This window comes from Monodelphis domestica, chromosome 7 (assembly GCF_027887165.1).
Source record: "Monodelphis domestica isolate mMonDom1 chromosome 7, mMonDom1.pri, whole genome shotgun sequence".
Classification (NCBI taxonomy): Eukaryota; Metazoa; Chordata; class Mammalia; order Didelphimorphia; family Didelphidae; genus Monodelphis; species Monodelphis domestica.
The window spans coordinates 186310701-186329246 of NC_077233.1; the positions used below are offsets into that span (position 1 = coordinate 186310701).

The 18546-nt window shown below is 36.2% G+C and overlaps 1 pseudogene; it reads right to left on the reverse strand.

Moving 5' to 3' along the window:
- Window positions 1-14818: 14818 nt before the first annotated feature.
- The window catches only part of LOC100618801 (ubiquitin-associated protein 1-like), a 48102-nt pseudogene continuing 44374 nt past the window's right edge, over window positions 14819-18546 (reverse strand).

An 18546-nucleotide genomic window follows, 5' to 3' on the forward strand; every position in this document is an offset into this window, starting at 1 on the left:
GTATCATATTGTTTAATTTCCAATTGGTTTTAGATTTGGTTTTCCATGTACCATTACTAATCATTATTTTTATTGCCTTGTGATCTGAGAAGGCTGCATTCATTATTTCTGCTTTTTTGCATTTGTGTGCTATGTTTCTGTGACCTAATGTATGGTCAATTTTTGTGCATGTGCCATGTGGTGCTGAGAAGAAAGTGTATTCCTTTTTATCCCTATTTATTTTTCTCCATAAGTCTATTAATTCTAATTTTTCTAAGATTTCATTCACTTCTTTTACCTCTTTCTTATTTATTTTTTGATTTGATTTATCTAAATTTGATAATGTTTGGTTTAAGTCTCCCACTAGTATGGTTTTATTGTCTATTTCTTCCTTCAATTCTCCTAGTTTCTCCATTAGAAATTTGGGTGCTATATTATTTGGTACATACATGTTGATTAATGATATTTCCTCATTGTCTAGAGTCCCTTTTAACAAAATGTAATTACCTTCCCTATCCCTTTTGATCAGGTCTATTTTTGCATTGGCTTTATCAGATATCATGATTACCACTCCTGCCTTCTTTCTATCAGTTGAGGCCCAGAAGGTCTTACTCCATCCTTTAATTCTGACCTTGTGGGTGTCAACCCGCCTCATGTGTGTTTTTTGAAGACAACATATGGTAGGGTTTTGGATTCTAATCCATTCTGCTATTCGTCTACGTTTTATTGGTGAGTTCATCCCATTCACGTTCAAAGTTATGATTGTCATTTGTGGACTCCCTGGCATTTTGATTGCCTTCCCTAATTCTAACCTTTTCTTCTTCGGCTCTACCTTTTAGTCCAGTGATTTACTTTGAATCAGTCCCCCTTGTCCACTCCCTTGATGTTTCCCTTTTTAGTCCCTCCCTTTTTGTTCCCTCCCCCTCCCCCCTCTCTTTCCCTCCCTTTTTGTTCTCCCTCTTCCCCTCCCCCCCTTGGTTTTCCCTTCTCCTTACCTTTGTTGGGTAAGATAGAATTCAAGATCCCAATGGATCTGGATGTTTTTCCCTCTCAGAGTTGATTTCCCAGAGATTGAGGTTTAAGTAGACCCCCCCCCCTTCCTCTCCTTCTTATAGGAGTTTTCTTCCCCTCCCCTTCCCATGTGAATCTTTGTGTGAGAACGATTATTCTATTTGGTCTTTCTTTACCCCCTATTTATACATTACATTTTCCCCACATATTAGTATACATAGATTGATATAAATGTAGTCCTTATAGAAGAGAGTTTGAGTAAAAGAAGAAGATAACATTTTCCCCCTTTCCTTAATATTTACCTTTTCAGGTATTCCTTGCTCTTTGATTTTCGGTATCAAACTTTCCACAGAGCTCTGGTCTTTTCTTTGCAAAAAGTTGGAAGTCTTCTATTTTTTTGAATGCCCATACTTTCCCTTGGAAGTATATAGTCAGTTTTGCTGGGTAGCTGATTCTTGGTTGGAGACCCAGCTCTCTTGCCTTTCTGAAGATCATGTTCCATGCCTTACGATCATTCAGAGTAGAACTTGCAAGGTCTTGTGTGACCCTGATTGGCATTCCTTTATATCTAAATTGTCTTTTTCTGGCTTCCTGTAGGATTTTTTCTTTTGTTTGAGAGCTTTGGAATTTGGCAATTACATTCCTGGGAGTTGTCTTTTGGGGGTTTAGTGTAGAAGGTGTTCTGTGAGCTCTGTCAGTGGCTGTATGCCCCCTTGTTCTAGAATCTCTGGGCAATTTTCTTTGATTATATCTTGTATCACCATGTCCAGTTTGATGTTTATTTCTGGCTTTTCTGGGAGTCCAATTATTCTTAAATTATCCCTTCTCCCTCTATTTTCCAGATCTATCACCTTGTCGGTGAGATATTTTATGTTTTCTTCTAATTTCTGGGTGTTTTGGCTTTGCTTTATTAGTTCTTGCTTTAAAGCCTGGTTTTCTTTTACAGTTTGGTCAAACTGGTTTTGTAGATGTGTGAATTTCTTTTGCATTATTTCCCACTTTTCCTCCCAGAAGGCTTCCATCATTTTGGTCATTTCTGATTCAAATTCTTCATGGGTTTGTGGAGAGTTTCCATTTCCTTTGGAAGATTTTGGAGCATTTTCTTGTATATCTTCTTCTATCTGCTCTGTATTTTGTATTTTGGCTCCATACAATGTGTCCAAAGTCGCCCCTTTCTTCTTATTTTTCTTGGTATTTTGGGGCTTCTGTGCTTCTGTGGAGTTTGCCATCTCTGAATGTGGAGGATTAGCTTTTCTTATCTCTGTCTGGTGTTCAGAGGCTTTAGTCCTGGGCAGATTGTCGGTTCTATGAGCTTTCCCTGGGTTAAACTGAATATGCCTCACTGGAACTGGAATGGAAGGGTCGGACCACGAGGCCACATTCTCCCCCCGGCTCGCTTTCCGGAAGTTGCCTTCAGAATCACTGGCCGTGAGGCTGTTTCGTCGGCCTGCGGGGGGATGGGCTGCAGCTTCCCCAAGCTCCGAGGGCAGGGACTTTCACTGAGACTTGGATAGTAGGATCCAGCCCGTGAGGCTATCTTGCCCGCCCTGAGGGTTGCTGTTGTTTCGACCCTGCTCTCTGCAGTGGGAGCTCCAGGCAGTAACTTTCACTGGGACTCGGATAGAAGGCCCTGAGGGTTGTTGTTCCGAGGACCCTGCTCTCTGAGCCGGGCCGGGCTGCGGCTTCCTGGAGCCTTGGACTCTGCGCTCCTACCCCTTAGGTCCGAGTGATCTCGGGTTCTGGCTTTTGAGGGGAGCCGTACCTTTTGATCCGGGTCCAGGTCCAGGAGGAGGGTTCCCAGGGTCTGTGCTGTTGATCGTTTTGAATTTCGGCGCCTTAGGATCTTATAGTTTGAGATCGGTCGGGAAGGATTTTCCGGAGATCTGAACTTTAGCTTTCTCTAAGCCGCCATCTTAACCGGAAGTCTCAAAATTGTTGTTTCTTAATGTCTTAGGGTGTTATTAGTCTCCACTTGTCCAATCTAATATTTAAGGAATTATTTTGTTCAGTTATCTTTTGTATCTTCTTTTCCATTTGACTAATTCTTATTTTAAAATAATTCTTCAATGGATTTTGGAGTCTCTTTTACTATTTCGTCAATTCTAGTTTTTAATATTTATTTTCTTCAACATTTTTTGTGACTCCTTTGTCAAGTCATTGACTCCTTTTTAATGATTTTCTTTCATTACTTTCATTCCCCCTTCCCAATTTTCCCTCTACCTCTCAGATCTTTTTAAAGATTATTTTTGAGATCTTCCAGGAATTCTTTTTGATTCTGTGACTAATTCACATTTTTCTTTAAGACTTTGCATCAAATGGTTTTTACTTAATTATTTTCTGCATCTGTTCTTAGTTTTCCCTCTCAGCATAGTAACTTTCTCAAATCAGTCCCTTTTTTGTTCTTTGCTCATTTCCCCAGCATATTTCTTGTCTTTTAACTTTACATTAAAGTTGGGGTCCACTCCTGAGTTGGAGGGGATACTGTCCCAATGTTCAGGTTTTTCACATTGCTGTTTTCAATGCTAGGATGTCTATAGGTTTTTAGTGTTCCCAAAATGGTATGATCTAAGGAGAAATATGGTCACTGTTCTTGTCTATGTTTCTATCAGTGAGTAATCACAAGTACTCTTTTTTTGTCTTAGAATGTGACCAAGGTTTCTATTTTCTTAAAGGACACTTTGATGTAATAAAAATTATTGATTTTACATTTTGTGATTTTTTTTTCTAGCTCTTGCTTGGTTTTAAAGTCTTTCCTTTCCCACAGATCTGTCAGGTAAACTATTCTATGTTTACCTAATTTATTCATGATTTCACTCTTTATATTTAAGTCTCTTACCCATTTTGAATTTATCTTGGTTTAGGGTGTAAGATTTTGATCTAAACCTAATTTTCCCCATCCTTCACATTTTCCCCATTATTTCCCTTGATATTCTTGATCTTTCAGATGAACTTTGTTATAATTTTTTTCTAATTTTATAAAAAATAAATTTTGGTTGTTTGATAGGTATGTCACTGAATAAGTAGATTAATTTGGGTAGAATTGTCATTTTTGCTATATTAGCTCATCCTACCCAGGAGCAGTTAATGTTTTCTCAGTTGTTTAGATCTAGTTTTAATTGTGTCAAAAGTGTTTTGTAGTTGTGTTACTATAATCCCTGTGTTTGCTTTGGCAGATAGATTCCTAAATATTTTTATATTGTCTAGAGTCATTTTTAAATTAAATTAAATTAAATTAATTTATTTTAAATGTAGTTTCTCTTTCCAATTCCTGCTATTGCATTTTATTGGAAACATACAGGATTGTTGATGATTTATGTGGGTTTATTTTGTACCCTGCAACTTTACTAAAGTTGTTAATTATTTCCACTAGCCTTTTAGTTGATTTTTCTGGGGTTCCATAAGTAGACCATCATATCATGTGCAAAGAGTGATAGCTTGGTCTCCTCACTGTCTACTCTAATGCCTTCATTTTTTTCTTCTCTAATTGCTACTCTTAGCATCTCTAGTACAATATTGAATAAAAGAGATTATAATGGGCATCCTTGCTTTACTCCTGATCTTACTGGGAAGGCTTCTAACTTGTCCCCATTACAATTGATACTAGCTGATGGTTTTAAATATATACTGTTTAATATTTTGAGGAATGAGCCTTCTATTTCTATACTTTCTAGTGTTTTCAGTAGGACTGAGTGTTGTATTTTGTCAATGGCTTTTTCTGCATATATTGAAATAATGATGTGATTTCTGTTATTTTAGTTATTTATATGGTCAATTATAGGAATGGTTTTCCTAATGTTAAACCATCCTTGCATTCCTGGTATAAATCCCACCTGATCATAGTGAGTAATCCTCTTGATCACTTGCTGGAATCTTTTTGCTAGTATTCTATTTAAGATTTTTGCATCTATATTCATTAAGGAGATTGGTTTGTAGTTTTCTTTCTTGGTTTTTGGTCAATGTGGCTTTGGAATCAGTACCATATTTGTATCATAAAAGGAATTTGTTAAAACTCCTTCTTCACATATTTTGTCAAATAATTTTTATAGTATTGGAATTAGTTCTTCAAATGCTTGATAGAATTCACTTGTGAATCCATCTGGCCTTGGGGATTTTTTTCTTAGGAAGTTCCTTGATAGCTTATTCAATTTATTTTTCTGAGATGAGATTGTTTAAGAATTCTATTTCCTCTTTTATTAATCTGGGCAATTTGTGTTATTGTAAACATTGACTTATTTGTCCTAGATAGTCACGTTTATTGCCATATAATTGTACAAAGTAATTTTTAATAATTGCCATAATTTGCTCTTTACTAGAGAGGAGATTGTCCTTTTCATCTTTGATACAGTTAATTTGATTTTTCTTCTTTCTTTTTTTATTAGATTGACCAGTACTTTATCTATTTTATGTGTTTATTTTTCAAAGTACCAGCTTCTACTCTTATTTATTTAGTCCAATAGTTCTTTTACTCTCAATTTGAATAATTTCTCCTTTAATTTTTAGGATTTCCAATTTAGTTTTTATCTCGGGATTTTAAATTTGTTCTTTTTCTAATTTTTTAAGTTGCAAGCCCACTTCAATGATCTCTGTCCTCCCTATTTTGTTGGGATAGGCAACAGTCATATAAAATTTCCCCTGAGTACTACTTTGGCTGTATCCCATAGGTTTTTATATGATGTCTCCTCATTGTCATTCTCTTTAATGAACTCTGTAATTGTTTCTATGATTTCTTCTTTGATCCACCTTTTTTGAAGAGTTAGATTATTTAATTCCCAATTAACTTAATATTTGCCTTTCCATAGACACTGGTTAAGTATAATTTTTACTGCATTATTATCTGAAAAAGTGGCTTTTATTAATTATATTTTTCTGCATTTGTTGTAATATTTCTATGCTCTAGCACATGGTTGATCTTTGTATATGTACTATGTACTGCTGAGAAGATGGCGTATTCCTTTTTATCCCTGTTCAGTTTTCTCCAGATATCTGTTAACACTAATTTTTCTAGCATTTCATTTACTTCCCTTACTTCTTTCTGATTTATTTTTTTGGTTTGATTTATCTAAATCTGTGAGGGGAAGGTTAAGATCCCCCACTAGTATGGTCTTACATTTATTTCCTCCTTGTGCTCCTTCAATTTTTCCTTTACAAATCTAGATGCTATAGCATTTGGTGCATAGATGTTTAGTAATGATATCACTTCATTGTTTATAGTACCTTTTAACAAAATGTAATTTCCTTTCTCATCTCTTTTAATTATGCCAATTTCTACATTGGCTTTGTCTGGTATCATGATTGCAACACCTGCTTTTTTACTTTAGATGATGCATAATATTTATAATAATAATAATAATAATAATAATAAGCCTTTTACCTTAAATAGTTGTGTGTCACCATGCCACAAATGTGTTTCTTGTAAACAACATATAGTAGGATTCTGGTTTTTAACCCACTCTGCTATCCACTTCAGTTTAATGGGTGAGTTCATCCCATTCATATTAAGTGTTATGATTACTAAATGTTTATTGCCTTCCATCTTATTATTCCCTTTAGATCCTGCTCTATTCTCTTTCACTCTATTCCTTCTCTCCAGTATTTTGTTTTTCATCAGGCCCCCTAGTTCCTCCTCCCTTTTATTACCCCCCCACCACTTCCCTTGTCTTGTTCTCCTACTTCTCTATAGGTTAAGATAGAATTATATGCCCCACTGAATATATTCATTTTTCCTCTCTTAGCCAGTTACAAAGAGAGTAAACTTTAAGCATTGCCTATCACCAACCTTATCCTCTCCTCTATATATTGATTTTTCTTGCCTCTTTATGTTATATAATTTATCCCATTCTATGTCTCCCTTCCCTTTTCTCTCTGTGTAACACTCTCTTTCAGCCCTTGATTGATTTTTTACATATCATTCATATGCATGCATATCATATTATATCATATATACATATATCTTTCCACATCATCACATTTACATATATAATATCATCATATATCAACATATACATCATATTATCATAATCAGCTTACTTTTTCACTCTCTGAGTAAATTCTTTGTCTTCTCTACTACTATATGTAACTTTTGGGAATTATAGAGATCTTCTTTCCATGTAGACATATAAACATTTTTAACTTAATTAGTCTCTTAAGTTTTCTCTTTCTTATTTAACTTTCTGGATTTCTATTGTGTCTCATTTTGGCCTTCATTTTTTTTGTTTAGGTCTGGGATTTTCCTCAGAAATGCTTGGAAATCTTCTATCTTACTGAATGACCATTTCCACCCCTGAAAGAATATACTCAGTTTTGTTGGATAGTTGGCTCTGGCTTGTAAACCCAAACCTTTTGCCTTTCTGAATATCGTATTTCATGTCTTCCAATCCTTTAATGTAGAAGTCTCTATGTCCTGAGTAACCCTGATTGTAGCTTCATGGTATTTGAATGGTTTCATTCTGGATGCTTAAAATATTTTTTCTTTGGCTTGATGGCTCTTGAATTTAGCTATTACAATACTGAAAGTTGTCAGTTGAGGATTTCTTTCTGGAGGCAATCTGTGAATTCTTTCAATTTCAATTTTATTTTCTTGTTCAAGGATCTCTGGAAAGTTTTCTTTGATATTTTCTTGTAATATAATATTCAATGTTTTTTCCTTTATCATGGCTTTTAGGTAATCCAATAATTCTCAGATTGTGTCTCTTAGGTCTGTTGTTTTTTCAAGAAGGTATTTGATATTTTTCTCTTTTTTTTCATTCTTTTGATTCTGCTTTATTGTTTCTTGATTTCTCATGAAATCATTAGTTTTTAGATGGTTAACTCTGATTTTTAGGACCTGGCTATCCCCTGTCAGTTTTTGATTCTCCTTTTTCAATCGGCCCATTTCTTCTTGCATCACTTTCATTTATCTTCCCCAGTTTTGGTCAGAGTTCTTAAGGTTTTCAAAGTAGTTTTTTTTCTTTATGATATATATTTTTTATCATATTTCTAGTTTCAGCTCACAGCATTTTGCATTAGTTAATATAAGTCTTCTGAGATTTTTTAGAAATCATCCATTTTGTCATTTCTAATTGTACAATAAATCCATTCCTTTCATTTATCATATGGGCTTGGTAGTGGGATTTACTTTTTTTCATGAATAATTATAATTTTTCCCCTAAAATGTAACAGCTGGACTAATTCACAACTCCATCATTATTGCATTAATGTGCCTGTTTTTCCACAGTCCCGACAATATTTATCATTATCCTCTTTTGTTATCATTGGCAATCTGATGGATATAAAGTAGAGCCTCAGAGCTGTTTTGTTTTTATTTATCTAATTACTAGTCCTTCAGAGCATTTTTATATAGTAGTTAATCTCTGGATTTATTTCATTAAGAAATGCCCATTCATATCATTTGATCAATGATTCTTTTGAGATATTTGATATTTGAGAAAAGTAGATGATTGACTATGCTAAATATGCACTCAACTATATTCTTCCTGTTCTATCTTTATATGGATTTAGAGCAAAGTACCTGGACCATTATTTCATTAAAATATTTTCATTGAGTTAGTACTTAATTTTCTTCTGTTACCTTTAATAGGATAACAATTAAACCAACATCCATTTACATAAAGCTTCCCTCTTTTGCAAAACAATAGATTTAAATATTACATGTTTTGTTGACCATTGTCCCTTGTACATTGTTAATGCACATTATACATGTGTTAAGTTTGTGCTTTAATTCAGAGCCACGAAAATTTGCCTTTTCAGACAAATTTGTACATATTCATTTCCTGGCAAAATTCTAGAAGTCATTTCTGAAAGGCCGGTTTATGAACACTTAGAAAGTTAAGTAGTGATCACTAAAAGTCAGCATAGATTCATAAAAAATAAAGGCCAGATTTACTTCTGTTAATTTTGTTTTTTGTAGGATTGTTAGGGTGGCAGATCAGGGGAATATTATGTAGAGAATATTCCTGAACTTTCAATAGACATTTACCAAAGTATTCCATGATAGCCATGACAAAACAGGAGAGATGTGGGCTAGAGGATGGTGACTTCAGAAATCATTAAATATGCAGATTGAAAGGGTTGAGATTAAGCATAAATATTAGTTTAGAGGAAAATTTTTAGTGGAAGAAAAACTTAGTCTTCACCTTTTCCCTGTTCTGTGCAATATTTTATCAATAATCTTAGTTTAATTCTTATCAAATTGGTTAATAAAGTTAGAAGGAAATAACTACTTTTGTTAGATAATGAAATTGATATAAAAACTTATTTATATGTGTGGATTTATTTTATATACACATACATATATAGCTAATATTATTAATTATAAGATTAAATTTAATGTAGTTGTATCTAGAGATCTCTACTTGGGTTAAAAAATCTACTGTGCATTTAAAGTTTGAGAGAGATATGACTAGAAAGTAGTCTGGTTGTTTCAATGAGTTGTAGTAAGAATTAATTGTTTAACATGGTAGTCACTAAAGCAAAAATACATCGTCAAAGATAAAACATTTTAGTTTGTATTAAAAGGGTAGTGTCTGAAATAATGGATTTTATAGTATCAAATATCATGTGTAGTTCTGGACATCAGAATTTTGAAAGTGTGGAAAATTAATATTAAATTGTGAAATAATTTCTCCTTTAGCTCCACTGAGAACAGCCTGATTTTAATATCAGGCTAAAACCGTTTCTCCCACAGGCTATGAAACTGAGTTGAATCTCGCTTCTTTTATTGAGGATAAAAAGATTAAGAGCCAAGTAGCAGCCATTTGGCCCACTTGAAAAATTAAATGAAGTCAGTAAGCTCTAGACATCATGTTGGAAAGCATGGTGGCCCCATTATATGGCAAGGAGGGAAGGATGTATTGGCATCCTTAAGACCTGCCTCTTCCTGTGATGAACTATTAAAGGAGATGAAGTCTTTAAGTCTACCTCTTTAGTGACTATTTACCAATCAGAGATATCTTGAGATGTCCAGGGGAGGGACTGAGAGATGAGGTCACAAAGGGCATATATTGGGCTGCATGAGAGGGCCATGGTTTCTTTTGCCCCTCTCTCGTCATGCTTTCTTTTGACTTTCTCTTTGGTCCTGATTGCTCTTTTGGGTGGCCATTTGGATTTTGGAGGGAATCTACTAGCCATGTTAGATTTTCTTGAGTAGTCAATTAATAAATTAACTGAAAATTAAGAATTTCATTTATTATGGAAGAAAATTAGCAAGATGCAGCATGTCCAAAATGTTGGGTTCAAGACTTTGAGAGTGCTTAAAATTATACTCTGAGAAATAATTTGACACCTTCCCTATTTTTGATAGACCATTGCCCATTTTAATAATTTTGTGCCTGTGATTAGTTCTAATCAGTATTAACTAGCTTAAAGTGATTCAGTAGGGATAGTGATCAGCTATAGGGATAGTGAACAGAAATCAGAAGTTGCTAGTTGTGACAAGGAAATCACTTTAAAAGACTGATATATATTAATTTAAGGTCGCCAAGGAATTCAGCTATGTAATTCCTAAATGAAAACTCAAGTCAACAGTCAACCTTTTATGGAGTTTAATTACAAACAGGAGGAAGAAAGGTATTAAAGAGAGAGAGAGAGAGAGAGAGAGAGAGAGAGACAGAGACAGAGACAGAGAGAGAGAGAGAGACAGAGAGAGAGAGAGAGAGAGAGACAGAGACAGAGACAGAGAGAGAGAGAGAGAAACAGAGAGAGAGAGAGAGAAAGGGGAGAGAAGGGAATAGGGCTTAAATACCCCCTCTGTTTAGGCTGGGCCAAAAGGCCCAAGCCCTTAGATAGCTGAGGCAAAGAAAAGAGCTCAGTCCCTATCACTCACGTGACCAAAATGGAGAAACAGTCTCAGGGGCCTCCACCTCCAGCCTCCTTCAGAGCAAGCTTCTCAGAGCACAACCTCTCAGAGCAAAACCTCTCCAACCACCTCCCAGTCCTCAGACCCCTCTCTCTTTAAGGAAACCATCTCAGTTCCCTCCCCTCAGTTCTCACATCTACCAATCACTGTCCATGTCTTCCCTGTGCCAATGGTGGCTCTAGCTTAACCCAGGACTGCCCAGAGGTCTGTCCCTTTGCACATGTCTGTTGAAGGTCATATTCTCAAATAACTAAATCTTGATCCTTGCTGCAGCCCTTCCTAAATCCTGTTAGGACTGAGTAGGGTGGAGATTGTAAGTTCCAAGACCTGGTTCTGTCATTCCAAGTATCTCTATTGTATCAATTCTAAAATCAATCATGATTCAAAGAACTTCCTGTTCTATGCTTAAGTATAGGTCAAAGACCTTTCCATTGTTCAGCAAAAGGTTTCTGTCCTAAAGTAATCTTAAGTAGAGAGGAGAAGGACCCTCCCATGCCAAGGGGGTTCACATTCCAATAGACTATCAGTAGGAAATTTTTCAGGTATGAAATTTCCCAATGGTGAAATTTCCAACATTTATAAGTCTAAGAAATTTTAAGGTTTACATAGTTCCAGGTATAGTTTATGGTTTGATGATTATTAGAAACAAAAGTTTCTCCACATACACAGAAATGCACACGCACACACACACACACACCACCACCACCACCACCACCACCACCAGCACCACCACCAGACAAATAACTGCCTCCAGGGTTCCATATCAAATTTTAGCTTAGTTAACCTGGAAGGAAATCAACTTGAAAGAGGACCTCTAAGTTCCATGAGATATTAAATATTGTAAAGAAGCCCTTCCATACAGTTTTGTTTCCCTTGTGACCATCTAAACAAGAAACTAAGGTGGACCTATTGAGAAAGTAGATCTGATGAATAAGTAGATGGCACAAAGATGGAGTGAATGAACTAACCTCTATATGTCTACTGTTTGGTAGCAATATGACCAGGGATCATACCAAAATTTGGAGCCCACCAACAAGATCCATAACTGATGCCTGGACTGACCAAAAGATTGGACTGAACACTGAAGCAAATAAAAATTGTACTCTATTGAAGAAAGATATCTCAGACCAGGAGGAAGGGCTATGGTCTTATTTGTTGGAGGGGGACAGATCTCTCTAATAAATTGGCTCAGAATTTGGCCTCTGTTTTATTGCAGGTTGGACAAATTTCTGGGGTTACAATGCTATAGATGACTTGGTTAAAGAAAATGGGAATATTTAGTTCAGAAATAAGTATCTTAAAATTTTAAAGATTTGTCATTTAGAAGAGATTTGACTTATTTTACTTGACCCTGGATGACAAAATTAGGAGCAAGTTCTAAAAATTACAGAGAAACAGGTTTTCATTCAATATAGTGGAAAACTTTTGATCACTTAGAGATAAAAAAGAATGGAATGGAATATCTCAGTTAGTTTCTTATGAAGGGAGGTCTTCCAACAAGACTGTATTATCTTTTAAAGCAAACTGATTCATTATTATTATTAAAACATTTTTAACCTTTACCTTGTGTCTTAGAATCAATACTAAGTATTTGTTCCAAGGCAGAGGAGCGATAAGGGCTAGGCAGCTGAGGTTAGTGATTTGCCAGGGTTACATAAGCAGAAAGTGTCTGAGACCAGATTTAAACCCAGGACCTCCCCGTCTCTAGGCTTGGCACTCTCTGTCCACTGATCCAGGTAGTTGCTTCTAATTGTTTTTATTATTATTAACAGAAACATAAGGCATATAGCTTAAATAAATTGTTTGTCTGGTTGAACAATTGATTTCTTGCTCTCTGTGTAGGTCATTCCCCCAAGAGTCACACTAAAAACAAGAGCTGTCACTAATGGGAGATGTTTTTCTTATCAAGTGTTCCAATGAGTTTCTACTGAATTCAACAAAAACAGAATCATGTTGGGATTCTTTCAGTGCTATTGCTTTCTAGCCTTAGACAGAAATTATGCATTTTTTAAACCTGTTGGAAGTTTTTTAAACTATCAACTTAGTAATGTGATTGGACTCTTATGGCCAAGGGGAAACTATAGTAATGATTCTCCCCTTTCCTCTATACCATCTCCTAATGTTGATTTGTTTCTGTATGTCTAGCTGGAATTTCTCCACTTTCCTAAACTAAGGTGGAAGATCCTGGCTAGTTCTTTTCTTGGTTGAAATGACAGATCTATTAGCCTTCAGCTAGCTTCTTCACCCTAAAGGCAGAGTTTCCCTGACCCCTACAGTTGCACAGTCTTCAAACTTCTAGCTTCCAAATGAGTGACTGAATTTGTTAAATAACTCTTTACCTTTTTAATAGTAAAAATCACTGCAGTAGTGATAATAAATCCCTTATCCTGATTACCACATACCTATAATGGCAGGAATTAATGACATTTCTATTGCCATCTAGAAGCAGCCCAATACTTTGAAAAACTTGTTCCAGCTTCCCAAAGCAAGATGGGTAATGGATGGACAAATGGGGAGAGAGGAATGGAACTGCAGGGACAGATGCTGAAATAAGTAGGAGATGTATGTCTTGGGATACAGGAAGAAGAAATGAGACAGGTGGCAATGTCTCAGAATAAATAAGCATTGATTAGAAACAAAGCCTTCTTGGCCTGGCAAAAGACAAGAGGTGTTCCCTTCCCTCAGTTAAAACAAATCCTACTATGTGAAGTTTGAGACCATAAGGACCACCATCACCAAAAACAATAACAATAGTTAGCATTAATGTAGCACTCACTTTAAGTTTTGCAAGGTGCTTTCCGAATATCATATTTTATCCACACAGCAACCATAGGAAGTAGGTGCAATTATTACTCTCATTTTACAGATGAAGAAACTGAGAAAGAGGTCAAGTGACTTGCTGAGGTGTGAGCATAACTCCATATTTCTTTTCAGAATGGTTAGATTAGATCACAACTCCACCAACAGTGTATTGGTGTCCCAATTTTCCTGTATCCCCTGCAATATTTATCATTTTTCTTTTCTGGCATATTAGCCAATCCAATAGATGTAACATTTTTACAGATGAAAAAATAGACAAAGGTCAAGTGACTTGTCCTGGTGTGGGCATAATTTCAAATTAGTTTCTAAGTCCAGATTTGAACTGATCATCTGGGAAAATAACAAGTCTCATTTTCATGAATGATAGGCTATTGAGAATGTTGAGGGTCGAGAAGGCAGAGGGGGACAATGAGCACCACCTTAGGAGGAAAACAAGACTGCATAGAATAGCAGGTAGAGTGACATTTGAGCAGCAAGCTCCAGAGAACCATGGGATAGAATGAGAGCTGGCAGCATTGCAATGATATGACCACAGTCTGCTGGGAAGGAAAGAGATCTAGTGGAACATTGAAGGAGGTGGGAACTGACAAGGACCAGAAACTGCTGATGAGTTGAGACTGATAGAAGAGAAACTAGTTAAGCTATACCTTAGGGGTATAGAGAAGCTATGGAAGGGATTTTGTCAACAGCATTTAAAAAAATTTCTTAAGATATGCTAGACACTGTTCTACCAGATGTGGATACAAAGAATAGCAAAAACAGCATTCCTGTTATCAAGGATTTCACAGTTTAATGGAGGGGAGGATATAGAAATAGCTAAGTATATGCAGCAAACAAATATCCCAGGAATGAGGGTTGAAAAGGCAGGGAATTAATTGGTCAAAGGATATAAGCATTTTTTCAGATGAAGAAATCAAAACCATCTATGGTCATATGAAAAAATGCTCTAAATCACTCTTGATTAGAAAATGGAAACTGAAAGAACTATGAAAAACTAAAAGCTAAAAACCCTCACCTATCAGATTAGTTAATATGACAGAAAAAGAACATAATAAATATTGGAGGGGATGCAGCAAAATTGGGATACTAATATACTATTAATGGAATTGTGATCTAATCATTCTGGAAAGCAATTTGAAATTATGCTCAAAGGACTCAAACTATGCAGATCTTTTGATACATCAATACCATTACTAGGTCTACAACCCAAAGAGAGCAAAAAAGGAAAAAGGACCTATTTCTACAAAAATATCTATTGCAGCTCTTTCTGATTCTAAGTATTGGTTCTAAGGCAGAAGAGCAGTAAGGGATAGACAATGGGGATTAAATGACTTACCCAGGGCCACACAGCTAGAATGTATCTGAGGCCAGATTTCAATGCAGGAGCTCCTGACTCTAAGCTTGGCTCTCTATCCACTGAACCACTCAGGTACCTCAATTAGTTCTTTTTGTAGTAGTTCTTTTTGTGGTAGCAGATAATTTGAAATAGAGGGGTTGTTCATCAATTGGGTAATGACTGAGCAAGTCGTGGTATGATAATTATGGAATCATATTGTATGATTTCAGAAAAATCTGTAAAGTCTTACATGAACTGATGCAAAGTGAAGAAATTAGAACCAGAAGAACATTATACACAGTGACCGCATATTTCTTGATGAACAACTGTGAATGGCCTAGTTATTTTCAGCAATGGAGTGAACGAAGGTAATTCCAGAGACTTCTGATGAAAAATGACATCTGTCCTCTGAAAAAAAACTGGAGTCTGAATGCAAACTGAAATATATTCCCTTTCCAACTGGAGTCTGAATGCAAACTGAAATATATTCCCTCTCCTCTCCTCTCCTCTCCTTTCCTCTCCTCTCCTCTCCTCTCCTCTCCTCTCCTCTCCTCTCCTCTCCTCTCCTCTCCTCTCCTCTCCTCTCCTCTCCTTTCCTCTCCTCTCCTCTCCTCTCCTCTCCTCTCCTCTCCTCTCCTCTCCTCTCCTCTCCTCTCCTCTCCTCTCCTCTCCTCTCCTCTCCTCTCCTCTCCTCTCCTCTCCTCTCCTCTTCTCTCCTCTCCTCTCCTTCTTCTGTTGACTCTCCCTCTGAATGTTGGTACATTTCCAAAGCTTCTTCTACCTTCTATTGGAATGGGATTAAAACTCTTTTTACAGTGTCCATGTGCAAATTTAGTCAAGAATTTGCTGTATATTTTCTCCTTCCTTTTTCATGACTTTTCATGTGTAGTCCACATTGATGACTGGGGCATGGTGCTTGCAGGTTCAAAAAGGTTGATGTACTTGAATGATGGGGACATCTGGGTGTGTTAAGAACTTATGTCCTGACATTGTGAGGCATGACCATCAGCATTGTGTTTGGAGGTGATGATTCTTCTGTACACACTGACAAAACAATCAGGAAAGAGCTGGGATGAGGGGGATAGTGTTGGCATCTCTTTGCCACTGTCCAAATTTAAAGCTAAAAGTTTTATTTCATGGCATCCAATGAGTTTGCTAGCATTGTTCTGGGTGGATGACTTTAAGGAATTCAAGAAAAGTGCCATTGTGGAGGCGGGAGATACTGTGAAAAATGCTTGCATGTTTTGCTATCTTTTGCTTACTGTTATCTGAGTCAAGTTCAAGGAAGGAAGAAAATAAACTATTGCTCATAGCAATGAGGAGGAGGGACACTTTTCACATTTACCTAACTGTGGTAAAGTGATAAAGACATTGGGTTTGTGAAGGGGCTTGAAATCTAGCATAGCTCATTCCAGGGATGTTAAGATTTCCTGGTCCTGCAACATAGACCCATAGCCACTTTTGGGCAAATTATGGTCTAAGATCTGGGCCAATGCAGGTTCAGTTATACCAACAGGAATGCTTCTCAGTTCTTTCTCATCGACAGTTTTTAATTCTATGTTATGAAGTGGGTCTTCTTCACATTCAAGTCAATGGGGCTGAAATTTGCCTTTGTATGTGGTGAGTTGAGAATCTTCTTTTTTATTGCACTGATGCTGACACGGGTTGGGGTAAGAATATTTTTGCATTGAAACCTGGCAAGGATGAGGGTTAATGCCCTTGGCCTGATCCTAATAATTCTAGAACTCCTACTCACAATATTTTATTGGGAGCTTCTGCTTTTTCAGCTTTTCACTCAGTTTTCCATTGTACTTCCTGGATTTTCTTAATGTCTTCTACCCACTCTATTGCTTTTTTTCCACCAAAGAAAAGTTATATTGTATTTCCCTGACAGCTTATAAATAATCAGGCAAGGAGAACACAATAGGCAAACCGACTTTAGGTAGTATCTTGAATTTGTCTTATATCTTAAATGGGACATCATCACAGTAGCTGAGATTTCCTGAGCCATTGCTAAGACTTGAAAAGTATTACTGCCAAGGTCCCTCCTTCCACCCTAGCTTGGTCTGTGCTATGCTTCCAGCAACTGTTCAGGAAACTGAATGGCAATGCCTCTGGCCAAAGATGGGATTTTATATTTGATCCTTAAAGTTATTTTAAAAAACCAAAGTACAATTTCCTATGTATGGAGATGACAAGATCAGACCTGTGTTTTAGGCATATAACATTGACAACTGAGTGGAGATAGACTTGGAGAGTGAAGGGATTTGAAGGTAAAGTACTAAACAAATTATTATTGCACTATTCCAAGCATTAGATGATAAAAAGCCTTCATTGAGGTGCTGGTTATATGAGTTCAGAGAAGAGAATGTATATAGGGAAGGTAGTAAAGGTAGAAATGACAAGACCTGATAAGAGATTAAATATGAGAGCTGAGTGTGAAGGAATGAAGTTTAAGGAGTCCACATTGTAAATTCACTGGGTTACTGGAAGATAGGTGGTACCTTTAACAATAATAGGAAAGTTGAAAGAAAGAAGGATTTTGGGGGGGGAGAAGAACATTATTTCTGTTTTGGACTTGCTGAATTTGAGAAGCCTATGGGATATGCAGTTTGAGATGGGCAAAAGGCAGTTAAAATGAAAACTGGAACTCATAAGAGAAAGACTAGGGATGAATAGAGACACCTAGGAGTCATGGGCACAGAGATAATAATTGAACCCATGTGAGCTGAAGAGATCACCCATAAATAGTATAGGGTAAAGGTCAGCAAACTATGGCCCCTGGGCCAAATCTAGCCCATATTTTTAATTTATAAATTTATAATTTTATTTTAATAATAAATTTCCACATAAGTTGTCCAAAGTTATATGATCCATATTGCCTTCCTCCCTTCTTTCCTCCCCCTCCCAGGGCTGACAAGCAATTCAATCTGTGTTATTCATGTATTATCACACAAAACATATTTCCATGTTATTCATTTTTATGAGTGAGTAATCTTATAAAACCAACCCCTACAAAAATATACTCAAATAAACAAGTGATAAATCATATGTTTTCATCTGCATTTCTATTCCAACAGTTTTTTCTCTGGAGGTGGATAGCATCCTTTTTTCCCTAAGTCCCTCAGAATTGTCCTTAATTATTATATAGCTGTAAATAGCAAAATCTATCATATTTGATTGTTCCATAATATTGCTGGTTCTACTTATTTCACTCTGCATCAGTTCACATAGGTCTTTCCAGCTTTTTCTGAAATCATCTTGTTCATCATTCCTTATAGTACTATAATATTCCATCACCACCATATACCACAATTTGTTCAGCCATTCCCCAATTGAAGGACATTCCTTTAGTTTCCAAGTCTTAATTTATAAAATTTTAACATTCTTTTTAAAAAATTAAAAAAATATATTAAGTTCCAATTTCTTTCCTTCTCTCCAAGCCTTCCCCCACCATTGAGAAGGCAGGTAAAGGTATCCCTTCCATTTCATCAGTGACAGTGGGGGTATATGATAGAGGCACAGTACTCCAGTGATCTGGAAACTC